This window comes from Heterodontus francisci, chromosome 1 (genome assembly GCF_036365525.1).
Source record: "Heterodontus francisci isolate sHetFra1 chromosome 1, sHetFra1.hap1, whole genome shotgun sequence".
In the NCBI taxonomy this organism is placed as follows: Eukaryota; Metazoa; Chordata; class Chondrichthyes; order Heterodontiformes; family Heterodontidae; genus Heterodontus; species Heterodontus francisci.
In genome coordinates this window covers 140,226,410-140,242,321 of record NC_090371.1, presented here as the reverse complement: position 1 = coordinate 140,242,321, position 15,912 = coordinate 140,226,410, and the positions used below count along the sequence as shown (strand labels likewise).

The window sequence follows — 15,912 nt, the reverse complement described above, 5'->3', positions numbered from 1 at the left end:
TCTCCGACCAGAGATCAGAAGCGTGATACTAGTGGGGAGGAGTGAAATTCTCAAGGTGGGAGGTCAGGGGAAACAGTGGGGAGAACTATTGTAATTGGTTGTGGGGATGAGGGTCAAAGGTTCTGAAATTAGGAGGAAAAGTTCAGGAAATCAAAAAGTGCTTTTTTTTGGTGGCGGGGGAATATGTCAATGTATTAAATGAGGACTCAGGTTCCATTCTCCCATCGCCCCCACTAAGTTGAAACAAAATTGTACGGCAGGTTGTAGTGGAACAGCGCCTTTATAAATTGAAATGAGAATGAAGGGCCTGATGCCCTTTAAAAACGGCACTGGCGCCGGCATGGTGGCCCTAATTGCCCTTGAGAAGGTGGCGGTGAGCTGCCTTCTTGAACCGCTGCAGTCCATTTGGGGTAGGTATACTCACAGTGCCAGGGATGGAGCAGCCGCACCCTTTATATGTTATCAGGGGCGGTCATTCTGCCCCCTCCATTGAAAATGAGCCCTCGCGCAAAATATTGCGGGGGCTCAGCAACTTGTGATCTGCGCAGGCAGACCGCCAACTTCAAAGTGCGCCACCACAATTTGCGGTGTGCTCGTAAAATTCAAGCCAATATGTTTCTTCCGGTGGATGTGGATTGATCAGTTAAACTCATCACTTTAGACGAGGGACCTCGAATGAGGGCTTCCCAGCATGCTGTGACCATATTTAATAACTTGCTAGATTGTGAATTGAGGTCATGTGGTAGCAAGCTAACGGTTAGGGACTGCTTTTCCAGAGTGAGTCAGAATCGCAGAATGAGCATGAGTGGGTTACAGCGAGAAGAGAACTCATGGTTCCCCCTCTTGCTCGTCGTTCTGCAAGCGTGTGCCCTTCTTGTATATGACCAGCCAAACACCAAAGGCAGCGTCTTCAATGCTAACAAAAAACAGCTGCTGACTTCAGAGGAAAAGACAGTCAATCAAGACTGTAAACCGTCTTTGCGCAGAATCCAGGAAAAATCAACAAACACGCCTGAAACAAAAAAAGAACAAAGAACAAAGATAATTACAGCACAGGAACAGGCCCTTCGGCCCTCCAAGCCTGCGCCGATCCAGATCCTCTCTCTAAACATGTCGCCTATTTTCTAAGGTTCTGTATCTCTTTTCTTCCTGCCCATTCATGTATCTGTCTAGATACATCTTAAAAGACTCCATTGTGCCCGCATCTACCACCTCCGCTGGCAATGCGTTCCAGGTGCCCACCACCCTCTGCATAAAGAACTTTCCACGCATATCCCCCCTAAACTTTTCCCCTTTCACTTTGAACTCGTGTCCTCTAGTAATTGAAACCCCCACTCTGGGAAAAAGCCTCTTGCTATCCACCCTGTCTATACCTCTCATGATTTTGTACACCTCAATCAGGTCCCCCCTCAACCTCAGTCTTTCTAATGAAAATAATCCTAATCTGCTCAACCTCTCTTCATAGCTAGCGCCCTCCATACCAGGCAACATCCTGGTGAACCTCCTCTGCACCCTCTCCAAAGCATCCACATCCTTTTGATAATGTGGCGACCAGAACTGTACGCAGTATTCCAAATGTGGCCGAACCAAAGTCCTATACAACTGTAACATGACCTGCCAACTCTTGTACTCAATGCCCCGTCCGATGAAGGAAAGCATGCCGTATGCCTTCTTGACCACTCTATTTACCTGCGTTGCCACCTTCAGGGAACAGTGGACCTGAACACCCAAATCTCTCTGGACATCAATTTTCCCCAGGACTTTTCCATTTACTGTATAGTTCACTCTTGAATTGGATCTTCCAAAATGCATCACCTCGCATTTGCCCTGATTGAACTCCATCTGCCATTTCTCTGCCCAACTCTCCAATCTATCTATATTCTGCTGTATTCTCTGACAGTCCCCTTCACTATCTGCTACTCCACCAATCTTAGTGTCGTCTGCAAATTTGCTAATCAGTCCACCTATACTTTCCTCCAAATCATTAATGTATATCACAAACAACAGTGGTCCCAGCACGGATCCCTGTGGAACACCACTGGTCACACGTCTCCATTTTGAGAAACTCCCTTCTACTGCTACTCTCTGTCTCCTGTTGCCCAGCCAGTTCTTTATCCATCTAGCTAGTACACCTTGGACCCCAAGCGCCTTCACTTTCTCCATCAGCCTGCCATGGGGAACCTTATCAAACGCCTTACTGAAGTCCATGTATATGACATCGACAGCCCTTCCAACGTCTCAACCTACAAGAATTGTATATAATTGACTTTCGTTTGGATACTCAAAACAAATTACCTACCCTCCCTCCTTGTAACCTACGTGTGTGTGTGTGTGTGTGTGAGTGAATCTCTTGGATGCATGTGTGAGTGAGTTGGAGTGTTTTTATTATTTTTATTTATTGGGCATTAAGAATAAACACAGTTTCCTCTTCCTTTAAAATCTTACAAGAAAACCTGTGTGTGTGTCTTTGACCTGCATTTAACCAGCTAGACATTCACTAAATTGACAAGCAAATTCTTTTTTAAAAAAAAACACTTCTCACCTGGTCACAACCTATATACATAAGAACATTCTTTCCTCAGCATATTAAAAAATCCCTGGAAACTTGCAGTATACATCAGCCCCTTTTGGCTGATATTTCACACTATTTTCTAACACCTCTGTAGTACAGGAACGTCAGTGATTTTGTTAAATTGATCCTTTTGTTCATAACTTTCTGATTACATTGGCATAGCTGTACTCCATGAAAGCAAAGTATTACAACATTGTTTAAATTTCAATGTTTTATTCAACCAAGTTACAAATTTGATACCCTTCGTAAGTAAATGATTAGTTTGCTTGTTTGGAAAACTTTAAAAAGGACAATATCCATTTAGTCTACAGTGACTAAGCCAGAAGATATTTCGTCTAAACACCTATTTGCTGAAATCCTATTTACATTCCAGTTTTTAAAATGTTTTGAATGTAAATTTGCAGTATCACTTGCAAAGGTCTAATGCAAGTACAGTACTGTGGACTAAATTTCAAGTTAGATTTCAATTAAACTTATTTTCTCCATTTGTAGCATTGTTCAAAAAGTACACTGCAATGATCAAAGTAGCATTCACAGAATCTGAAGACATGCACACAAAGGGTTTGATTTAAAAGGTGTAGCATTTGTAAAGAAACATACAGAAAGAATACAATATGTAAAATAAGACCTCAAAATGTATACAGAACCATATAAAGGAAATGCTCGACAACTTGACATTACTTTGAAGACTTGAAGATTTTAAAATATGAATTCTGCACAAATCATTTCTAGAGCGCACACTATTCATGCCTAGTGCCTTTTAAAGTGTATCACCTAAGGCTAAAGCTGCCAAAATTATTAAATGTTCCGCATTACACAGAAAAAAGCTGTTGCAACATTTTCTAAAATTGTTTCAGGACACTACATGCTTTTACTTAAGTACCCATTGATTGCACTCCTGATGGACTACTCCCAGGAATAGGTTTTGAACTGGGATTCCTGGATGAAGAATTGATGGAGCAGTCAAAAGTGTTAGTAAAGTGTGAGCTTCATTTAGCTCAATTAACCATGTACTAAATGCAAAATTATGTTGCTGGCTGTTCTGACTAAAGGGCAAAAGGGCAAAAATATTTCATGGTAACATTTTACTGTGTCCAATCAATGCGCAGTAAACATTTATGGTGACAGTTATAGCGCTACACGGACATTTAACAAAGGCTGGTGCATATCAGTGTTTCTTCCAGGGTTGGGCAACTGGTGGTACATTCCATAACCTTAACATTTTATTTATATACTTAAAAAAAAAATAAGAGCACAGTGCTTTTGTATCTTAGACATCACTTCTCCTCAACCAGCATAATCAAGTGGCCATTCTTCATGTGAAACGAGACGATTGCCAGCAGGATATTACAGCTGAGCTTAATGCTGCTTTCCCTTTCTGTGCAGATCAATGCAATCTTCCCAGCAGAGATTGCTGGATAGCAAATCAACTTTGGAAATTCTGGTGGCTTACCCCACCACACGCAACCCACCGACCTCCCCCCCCACCCACCTCCCATTACAGTACCCAAACAGCAGCCTGGCTAAGAAGTTATCAGACCAGGAATTAAGCCTGTGATGCTCTGATTTGTATGGCACAGTGGCACACTTGGGCAATGCCATTACCCATTAAGCTTTTTTAAAAAAAAACAGCACTATGTTTTATAATTGTTTTTCAAAAGCAGGTGTGTAGCTTTTATTTACAAAGGATGTATAGCACATACAAATTCTGATTCTATTAGCACTTTGCAGTGGTTATTTGTATACAATCCGTAAACCATCTCATGGCTGTTTAATGCTATTGAATTGAGAAAATAATCAATATTTTCATCTATTCAGGTTGACACCAGTTTTGTTACCTGCTAATTCTTACCCACCATGTCAATTTGCAGACAATAATGAATTAGCGTTCCTCACAAAGGAGTGTTTGTAAACCAATCGCATTTGGCATTTCAGCTAAATTATACATTTTCCCTTAATTGCATCAAAATAGTTTTCTATTCTTAAAATGAAGACTGATAATCCTTGTGGAAAATTACAGCTCTAATATAGACAAACATTTGCCCCAATTTTTGTTTTAGATAAATACATATAATTTCAACACATTATGTGGATGATGTCCCTACATAGAAAGGTTACTAAAAACAAACAATTTTTAAGCATCTGTAATTGACAACTGTCAAACTACAGTTATTTTCTTCAAGGATTAAGCCAAAATGCCACCACTGACTTGTTCAAACTGCAATGCAAGCACACTTTGGTAGAGTTCACATCTTTGCAAATCCATCAGACACACTGGAGCACACTAGCTTATCCTCACCTACACCCTCATTCTGTAATTTTCATACCTCAAGGTAAGAGTTGTGTGTGTGCTGGAAGCCCATCATTGCCTCACTTAAGTGATTATTCTCAATGTGGGAACCATCCAGTGAGAGTCAGCAGGCTACAAGAACATGGGGGGGGGGGGGGGGGTGCGGTGTGGTTAAATACAAACAAGCCCAACATTCTTGTCCAATGTCTATGAAAGAATGTTTTCCAGTTATCCAGAAATCTGCAGCACAGTAGCCAATTGTAGCACAAGTGCTGCTCTGGTTGAGTTATCTAACTTATCACAGAGCAGAAATTAAATCTAGGATCTTCTGGGATACAGGAACTTTATACTGCAATTGTTTCTAGTATTAAAATTTAACTTAACAAATTTATTTCCAGGTTAACCAGTTATATTATAAAACCTATTTATCAATATTTTGACATCCTGGTCATCAAACCATTTACTTATGGTGAGGTGAACATGAAGTAAAGCGAATAACTTATTTGTCAGGCAACATTTTCCCCTCCCCAGATTTCAAAAGCTGGAAGATACTGCTTTCTTAAGGTTTATGTGATCGTGCTCCATCTATATACTCCTACCATATTACAGCTCAGCATTAAGCTGATACTTGGTCAGTTGGGGATATTTTGGGATGGATGTTAAGCCATTATCTAGAATTCTCCCAATCATATGCCTACTGTTGTGGCATTGCAAAGGATACAACTCTTGTTACACCCAATCGATGTCGTAATTAATCCACCAATGCTTCATGCAAATACCAGCGGAGTAGGGAAGGGACAAGAAAAAGATTTTTATTCCCTAAAGACTTCCAATCAGTTGATATTTTCCAATATAGGGTCCCCATTTCCAAAGGGTCTAACCCACTACATTCATAACATCAAGTACACAGCCTGAAGAGCATTTGAATTTAATAACTGGCATAAAAACTTGCATAAGCATATAAAGATCAATCGGTTTTAATAATTAAGATAATTTATATTTTTCCAAATCAGGTGAGGAGTTAGAACAGTTTTCAAAATTTCCTAGGGAAAAGCAGTGTAGCTATGAAGCTGGTTATGGCAAGAGTTAGACCGTGGTGGATGGAGAAACACTTTTAACAATTACGTTGACCGTTCAATCCAAGTGTATAGGATTCACGGTCAAAAGGAGAAAATCAAACTAATTATGTGGTTTGACCATTGCTAGTTTATCATATGGATGTCCACATACAACACACATTGTAAAAATACTACAGGAACACACTTTAAAAAAAACAGCCCACTTTACGCCATCATTGATGCAAATGTGTTTGATTTCCATTCAGAAAGATCTAACATTCTTCCCATTTGCTCTTGACTGAAGTAGTTTCTTCTGCAGAGATAAAGATTCATTGTTATAGAAACAAAAGGGAAAAAGTTCAGCTTCATTATTACTGGCAACTAAGCTTTTTATTCCATTTAAACATGGTTCCATTCAGTTTCACTCAAAACAAAAGAAAAAAAAATGTTTAAAATCAGTCACCACATTCCTCTAATGTTGTGATATCTGGTCCTTTTTCATTTCCTTTAACTGATGGGCCTGACCCAAGGTCGCGACTTTTTTTTTTCACAGCTAGGAAGCCAGGAAGGGTGTATGGCAGCCTGGTAGCAGGCGACAAACCTGACAAGGTCGGGGACATGGAGAACTTGTCAGTCTTAATACCACAACGCATTAGAATAAATAATTCAAGAATCCCACCCAACACCTTGCTAAATTAGCTACCTGGCCAGCAAGCAGTATGACCACATCTGTGGACCTTTAGGAATGGTCCACAGTAGTGCATGGAGGGGTTTCCCTCACATTGTCATGGGAGGAGCAGGTGGCATTTCCTTTCAATGAAGATTGGGGGAAAATGGTGGAGTTGCAGATTCAAATCATGGTGATTGGTTCAGTGGCAGTAAGAAAAGGGTAATTGTTGACGGGTGTTTCTGCAACTGGAAGGCTTTCCACAGGGCTCAGTACTAGGTCGCCTGCTTTTTGTGCTATATATTAACAATTTGGACATAAATGTAGAGAGCACGATCAAGTAGTTTGCAGAGGACACAAAAATTGGCCGTGTGATTGATGGCGAGGAGGATGGCTGTAGATTGCAGGAAGATATGGCAAATGGAATTCAACCCAGAGAAGTGTGAGGTTATGCATTTGGAGAGGTCAAATAAGGCAAAAGAATACACAATTAATGGGAGAATTCTGAGAGGTGCAGAGGAAATGAGGGACCTTGGAATGAGTGTCCACAGATCCCTGAAGGTAGCAGGACAGGTCGATAAGGTGGTTAAGGCGGCATATGGAATCCTTTACTTTATTAGCCCAGGTACAGCATATAAGAGCAGGAAGGTTATGCTGAAACTGTATAATTCATTAGTTAGGCCACAACTTGAGAAATGTGCAACTCTGGTCACCTCATTGCAGGAAGAATCTAATTGCACTAGAGAGGGTATAGAGGAGATTTACGAGGATGTTGCCAGGACTGGAAAAATGCAGCTATGAGGAAAGAATGTATAGGCTGAGGTTGCTCTCCTTGGAACAGAGTAGGCTGAGGGAAGATTTGATTGAAATGTTCAAAATTGCGATGGGCCTATTTACCTTAGCAGAGAGAGGTCAGTGACTAGGAGGCATAGATTTAAAGTGATTGGTAAAAAGATCAGAGGGGAGATGAGGAAATGTCTTTTTCACCCAGAGGGTGGTAGGGGTCTGGAATCCACTGCCTGATAGGGTAGTAGAGGTAGAAACCCTCAACTCATTTAAAAGGTTTCTGGATATGCACTTCAAGTGCCGTAACCTGCAGGGTTACAGACCAAATGCTGGAAGGTGGTATTAGGCTGGGCGGCTCATGTTTCGGCTGGCACGGACGCGATGGGCCAAGTGACCTCTTTCTGTGCTGTAAACTTTCTATGATTCTTTGATTCTGGGGCTAGGGAAGCCCAAGGACTCCTTGTGGGCCTGGGGAGAGAATTACTGCTCCTCCTGGCCCACAAGGGGTAGAACAGGTCTAGTTTCAAAACTTACCCGGACACTGGCCAGGTAGCTTCTTCCCACTGGATGTCTGCTGCCGGACAGCAAACGCAGATCTCTGAATGGATCTTAAAATTGTGTCATGACGCTGATGAAATCATCGGGTCTCAACTTTTGATTCTTAAATAGGTGCCTGCCTAGTTTTAGTGGCAGTCTTGCCCAGAACCTGACTGGCGCTGAAAATATTGCAATGGCCAGGAGCGCACTGGCTTAGAGGCAGGATCTCTGCTTTCAGGGTTTTAAACCCTCACAACACTTTCCTCTCAATGACGGGTGATGGGGGTGTGGGGGGAAGGTGAGGGGGGTGGGAGGTAATATTGAGACTTCGAAATCAGCTACTTCACATCAACACTTAAGCTACATGCAATACATCTCCTTGAAGATTTTCTCCTCTTGCACGTTAATGAAACCACAGCAAATAATTACCACCATAAAATATGAAAGCCTATATTATGTAAGCACAAGAACAACTTTGTAATAGTTCATTAAGTAGTCTGCATGAGTGGCCTGAATTTCTGTTTATTCTACAGGGGAAGAAATTTTGGTTTAAACTACAATATGGTTTTGATATCTGATGCGAAGATCTTAATGTACCAAGTATTAGCACTTTTTTTTTTAAATTCAGGGAAAAGTCTTGCAGATATTTGAATGAACAGAAGGAAGGGCCGTCTCTAAACTCTCTAGAAAAGATTGGGCCAGCCATCAAAATAGTTATCTTTATTAGAATGAGACAAATAGATAAGCTTCTGGCGCATTCAGATGATTCTAGGCAGCACTTGTATCTGGTTATTTCTCGTTTGCCTGTGAGCTCATGAGGGGAGGATGGTGCCAATTTAACTGGCAGCTCTCCTGGCCTGGACGACGGAGTGGTCAGAAAACAAGCTCCCTGAATTCCAGTGACTACAAAGAGCTGTCATGTACCAATAAGTCTGGGTGGGACCCGGTAAGCCAGGAAAAACTTGCCGATTTTCAATACATTCACTTGATGCCTGCAAAATAAAGCAGCTTAGCAAGCCATAGCTGGCCTTGTGTCACTAAATTAAATTAATCCACCTACTGAAAGATTAGAGAAGCACGTGACGGCATGTGGAAAGAGACAATATCCAGTTCAGATCATAAACGGTCCTATTGTTACACTCGCAGGTTATGTTATCGCATAAATAGATACTTGGCATAGAACCATTTGAGAGTGACCAGTGCTACTTAATCCTTGAGAGTATTTAAGGCAGACCTGAAATTTGCAATAGGTTTCACTAATTGCAGTTACAAAACTCCAGACAGGAACCCGTGTGTAAAACAGTGAAGTGTTTGAGAGAGGGAGGTTAGTTAAGGAAAATTTCAGAGCGTCTTTGTTATAAAAATGGTGTCTCTATTGATGTCTAAGACATCAACTCTATTAAAAACTCAAGTCTACGAAAATAACCTGAACAGAAGCAGGACACAGAAAACACCATCAGCAAAAAGTTTTCATTTGTTAAAATATGAATACAAATTATTAGCTGTCCACATGTTGACACTACATAAAAAGACAGTCAGACAGACACAGGCCAAAAAGAGGCTCCTCCACCCAAAATATACACACAAAATTCTTTTCACAGTTCAATTATTTTCACTTTTGCTATTCTAACAAAATAAGCATATATGGGAAATAAGTACTACACCATAAATTTGTAAATTGTACAGAAGTCAGCACTTCAGACAAAATCAATAGGTTGGAGCCAGATTTAAACAATTTAGATGAATAGGCCTATCTGCATACCGCTGACCAGCAAGATCCTGCAAAAGTCTCCGGCAGCGCCCTGGAAAGACCCAAAGACAAAGACGTTAAGGCCATTGGCAACTTTGATGGCCACTGGTAAAACATGGCCACCAAGTCCACTTGGCAGCAGGTCTTGTTTCAGCTGTTTGTAAATTTATTTCACCACCTGATGCAACACCCTGACCCTGGTGTTCTGACATGTTGAGGAAGCTTATCCTCTGTCTTTAGAACCTGTGTGCTGGTATGGCCTCCTGCAATCTGCACCTCTGTGGTGATCCCCTCTCTCCTGTGAACCTGTAGTTCTGTGAGAAGAACTGTTGCTACTGGTCAATCTGGTCCTCATCTGAGGCCCAAAGTAACACAGCACAAAAGGCACCCATGCTGATCTCATAGATCAAAGCTCCAAAGTGCAAATCACATGTACAAACATCCAAAGTTATCAAAGTAACCTCTCAGCACAAGTACTGTAAACAAAGCCTTTCATACAAGCAGCCAAGAAAGCAGCTGTGAGCTTTCAGAGCTTACTGGCCTATTTCCCTGCGATGTCTTCAGTCCCTTCAATTGGCCATGTTCACACCTTGATTTCACTGGCAAGTTCCCAGAACGTGTGGATCCACAATTAAATTGCAAAAGCCAAGTCAATATCTCTGTAATTGAACGATTAACACTGAAGTTGATGACCTGCCTCCCTGACAAGGCTGCTTGTACACAGATGGTGAGTTGGAGACGGTTTCAGACATGTCAGTTTTCCCAGTTTTAACCCCCCTCTCCTGCACATTACAATTTAGTCCATTGTCTGCCTTGATCCATACACACGAAGGCTTTTATGGCTCTAGAGAAGGTACAAAAGAAAGTAATCTTAATGATACCTAACCATAGCTCTGAGTCAAAAAGCTTCAAAGTGCTATGGTATTTAACTTGCAGAAAAGTAAGCTTAGAGGGGATCTGATTGAATTTTATTATAAATAAGGGATTGAATTAATCTGGATAGGTTATTTGAGATGAATATGGAAAGTAGAACCAGAGGGTACACAATCCAGGCACACACACAAAATCTACAAAGAGGGTCATTTTAGATGGCAGGAAATATTTCTTTTAGCAGGGTGCCACCACCACCCTCGCAACCCGCACTGCCCTCCCCCGCCCCCCGGAAACAAATGCTGAAATGTTGGATAAGGACAACTACTGCCCTTTAAAAGGGAAACTGACAAGCTCCCAAGAGGAAGACATTTCCAGCCACAGAGGATGATAGGAAAGTTTTGCTACAGCTGCACAGAATCTTAGTGGGACCACATCTAGAATACTGCATACAGTTTTGGTCTCCTTTCTTAAGGAAGGATATAATCGTATTAGAAGCAATTCAGAGAAGGTTCACTCGACTGATTCCTGGGATGAAGGGGTTATCTATGAGGAAAGGTAGAACAGGTTGGGCCTATATCCACTGGAGTTTAGAAGAATGAGAGGTGATTTTATCGAAACATAAAAGATCCTGAGAGGACTTGACAGAGTGGATGCTGGAAGGACGTCTCCACTTATGGGCGAGACTAGAACTAGGAGACACAGCTTAAAAATAAGGAATCTCCCATTTAAGACAGAGATGAGGAGAAATTTTTTCCCCAGAGGGTCAGCAGTCTGTGAAATTTGCTTCCTCGCAGAGCAGTAGTGGCTGGTTAATTGAATATATTCAAGGCCGAGTTAGATAGAATCTTGATAGACAAGGGAGTCAAGTGCTATGGAAGGGGGTGGGATGCAGACAGGAAAGTGGAGTTGAGGCCACATTCAGATGAGCCATGATCTTAACAAATGGCGCAGCAGGCTCGAGGGGCCGAATGGCCTACACCTGCTCATAATTTGTATGTTCATATGTTCGTAATATAAGGCGCTAGTTAGCTGAGATTTTAAAGATTTGTGGTCTAGTTATGGATGCCAGCCTTGGCTCAGGAGTAGCACGCTTGCCTGAGTCAGAACGTCATGGGTTCAAGCTTCACTCTAGAAACCTGAGCGCATTATATATGCTGACACTTCAGTGCAGTACTGAAGGAGTGAGCCCCTCCAATGGTGCATGTCATTAAACAGAGGCCCTGTTCCTCCTGGAAAGTGGTTATAAAAGATTCCATGGCACATTTGACGAAAAGCAGGGCACTCTTACAGTGTCTTACATTTATCCCTCAACTAAAACAACCAAACCAGAATACCTTTTTTTTTAAATCTCACTGCTGGCTATGTGCAAATGCACTGCTAAGTTACAACAGTGACTACAATTCAAAGGTACTTTATTGGCTGTGAAGTATGAATAGCCGTATATGAATACAAGATTTTTTTTGATACTTTAATCTCTCCTCATAGTTTAACCCTTGGTGCCCAGGTATCATTCTGTTAAGTCTAAGCTGCACTCCCAAGACCAATATATCCTTCCTAAGGTGTAGTGCCCATCTCTGCTCATGGTACTCCAGGTGATGTCTAAACCAGGCTTTGTATAGCTGAAGACTAACTTCTATCCTCTTGTATTCTAGCTCTCTAGATATTTTTGATTGTTTCTGTATCTGTTCATGACATATTAATGATCAGTGTACCTGAAACTCCCCCCCACTTCTCCCCGCACCCCCACCCCCACAAGTTTCTTTGGACCTCCATGGTTTCTAACTTTCCACCATCTAAAAAATATCCTGTTCTATCCTCTTCAGCTCCAAAGTGGATGACCTCACATTTGCACACAATGAATTCCATTTACCACTGTTTTGCTCATTCACTTAATCTATCAATATTCTTTGTAATCTTATGCTTCCATCTACACTGCTTACAATACCGCCTATTTTTATGTCATGCGGATATTTGGATATGTGACATTCAATCCCATCATCCAAGTCATTAATGAACAGTGAAGAATAGTTGAGGCCCCAATACAGATCCTTGCAGAAAACCACTAGTCAAATCCTGCCACTTAGCGTAAATGCCCATTATCCCTTCTCTGTCTCCTTCCATTCAATCAATTTCCTAACCAGGTGAGTAATTTGCGTTCAATGGGCTGGATTTTGTTCTCAGCCCGACGTCGGGTTTCGTGGTATTGTGGGGGGTAGTAAATTGGAGCGACAGCAGCAGCCACGGAACCCAGTTTGATTGCTGGGCCGCATCTTTCCGGGGGCGGAGAAGATCCATGGCGGCGCCTCCACTGCTCTGCAACGGGACCCTTGTTTAAAAATTTTAAATACCTCTCTGCATAAATTTCAATGTCATCTGCCGTGATCTTCTCAGCCATTCCGGTCTTGAGTTCGACGTGTGGCATTTACGCACCTTCACTTTCCCATTCACGAGTAGCTGGCGCCACCGAGGAGGGGAAGCTGTCACCTCTGCATTTTGTTTGCAGTGCTGGCGGCCTTTTAAAAATGGTGCCAGTACCTGCTCCCACATCAGGTGACAGCATTCACGGAATCACTGATGCCATCCCCGCCATGTGATTTGGGGGGGCAGCCGCCATCAGCATATTAAGTGGCTGCGCCACCGCAAAACTCACAGGATGGCTGCCATTTACTGCAGCTGCTTCCGGTGGCGAGACAACAAAATCCATCCCAATGTGTGTAAACATTTAACAAACTGGGTACTGAAAGTATTATAACTATTTGAATGTATTAAGTTGATTTTCCAAATCTACACATTGTTAATAAGAAAAATTAATTGCAATGTTTTATTTTTGGTTCAAATTTGTTCAAGTAATTTTTTTCCCTTTCAGTAAGTGAAATTTCTATTGCCTAAGATTCAAAACAACATAAAGCAAAACATTCACAATAACATAACATTTATCTGTTGAACTGAGTCTTTTAATACCTTCATTAAAGTTTTAACTTGAAGGCCTCAAAAGCCTTGATTTTTTAGCTGAAGGCAGGTCCTGTATTCTGGGCATGCTTCAACACCAACCCAGAGTACCCAGCTTTTTAAAAAAAAATTTTCATGCCAGTTTTGTTGGCAAGGTCAGTATTCGTTGCCCATCCATAATTGCCCTTTCCTTCAGTGTTCTCCCACCCTGACGCAACTCTTTTGATGAGTACCTATAATTTTCTACTTTACAAAGTTCTTTTTCACAGGTTTACTCTTTGGAAAATATCTATTGATAAGCTCTGAAGTATACTAACAACTTATTTGACAGCAGTAAAAGTATCTGACCACTTTTACCTTTTGGTTTGTTCCATAAAGAATCTTGTTTAGCTTCCTATTTTTCAATTCTGTTAGACACTGCATCCCAAAAAATTAACATATCCTTCCTCATTACATATGCTGTGTACTTTCAACATTTTCGGCTTTTATGACAAGTTATCAACTGATTAAAAAAGGTTACTGTCTGTCAAACTAAAAAAAGTCAACATTAAGAGCTTGCTGTTGTCAGGTGAGAAAGAACTAACTTGAAGGCTGCTCATCTCCTCTTTCCGTCCACATCCAAGACATTTCCATGCCATGCCGAGAACTTGGCTACATTCTTTGATGATCATCTTGCACATCTTGACTGCTGTTTTGGAGTTGAGTCCGCTACTTATCTTTTCTTACCTTGAGCTAATCTATCCACCTCTTTTACTCAGTCACATCCCTTTAATTTAATTACGAATATCACTGTTGATCCCTCTTCCTATACATACAACAGCCTACATTCCCACCTGTTTCCACCTTAGGTTCAAATAATAACAGCACAGTGGTGGCAGCAGCAGCAGCAAAGCCCAGAGCATTGCAGGAGAGGAAGATGATATATGAACAGCGTGGTGACAGCAGTAGCAGAGCCTGGAGCAGCGCAGGAGAGTACTGAAGATATATGAACAGCGCAGTGATGACAAAGGCAGCAGCAGCGCATTGCGTGAGAGGGACTCAAAGGCGGACCATCAATCAACAAAAAAAATCAAGGAGTAAAGTCACAGAATAGCAGGTAGGCGATTGGTTGGTGAGTATTGCTGTTTCATTTTTGCTCCTTAAACTAGGGAAGTGAGTCAAACTCAGAGCTAGGAATCTGCAACTTGCTATCACTTCATTTAATTAACTATATAAAATATATTTATAGAACTAAAATAAATAGATTAAACAATTTTAACTCATTAAACAGTTTAGATAGATGCAGAACAGTTGGTGTGCCATAACTGTGGCACATGGGAGTTTCTCGACAGCATTATGGTCCTGGACAGCCACATCTGCTGTAAGAGTCTACAACATGAGGAACTTTGGATCAGAGTTGTTGGGCTGGAGTATGAGCTGTAGATGTTGCAGGGCATCAGGGAGGGAGAGTGTTACCTGGACAATTTGTTCGGGAGGCAGTCACACTCTTAATTTAAGTAAAACTTTACAACTGGTCGATGGTTAGGGGTAGAAGGGTTTGACTGTGAATCAGCAGATATGGAGATCCAAAATGTAGAGATGGAGGAGTCTCGGTGTTTGTCTTTGTCCAACAGGTACAAGGTACTTGCTGCCAGCGTGGAACCTCCTATCAGTCCAGAATTCTGCCAGATGTAATCTGTCTTGCACTAAGTCCTACTCACTCACTTGCACTGGCTCCCCATCCTCCAACACATTCAATTCAAATTTCTTGGCCTAGAACCTAGAAAGTGCAGAGGCTTTTGAAAAAGCAAATAAGAGAAGCAAAGAGAGAGTATGAGAAGGGACTGGCAGCTAACATAAAAGGGAATCCAAACGTCTACTAAAGACATATAAATAGTAAAAGGATGGTAAAAAGGAGTGGGGCCAATTAGGGACCAAAAAGAGGGTTTACACATGGATGTAGGGCGCATGGCTGGGGTACTAAGTGAATACTTTGCATCCGTTTTTTTTACTGAGGAAGATGCTGCTGCACAGGCCATGGTGAAAGGAGGTAATTCGGACACTTGAAAGTATTGGATAGGTTGTCTGTGCATAAAGTTGATAAGGCACCAGGACCAGATCATTTGCATCCAAGGATACCTGAGGGAAGAGAGTGTGGAAATTGCAGAGGCACTGGCCATAATTTTCCAATCTTCCTTAGACTCAGGGGTGGTGCCAGAGGATGGGAGAATTGCAAATGTCCACCCTTGTTCAAAAAAGGGTGTAAAGATAAGCCCAGCAACTACAGTTTAATCTCAGCGGTGGGGAAGCTTCTAGAAATGATAGTTTGGGACAAAATTAACAGTTACTTGGATAAATGCGGGTTAATTAAGGAAAGCCAGCACGGATTTATTAAGGGCAAATGGTGTTTAACGAACTTGAGTTTTTCGATGAGTAACCAAAAGAGTTGAT

General features: G+C 41.6%; 1 protein-coding gene across 1 annotated transcript in view; it reads right to left on the bottom strand.

Moving 5' to 3' along the window:
* Positions 1-4,084: 4,084 nt before the first annotated feature.
* LOC137345698 (RELT-like protein 1) overlaps positions 4,085-15,912 on the bottom strand; it is an 88,353-nt gene continuing 76,525 nt past the window's right edge. Inside the window, exon 8 of the mRNA XM_068008996.1 lies at positions 4,085-6,233. The gene's annotated coding sequence lies outside the window, so the exon portion shown is untranslated. The remainder of the gene's footprint in view (positions 6,234-15,912) is intronic.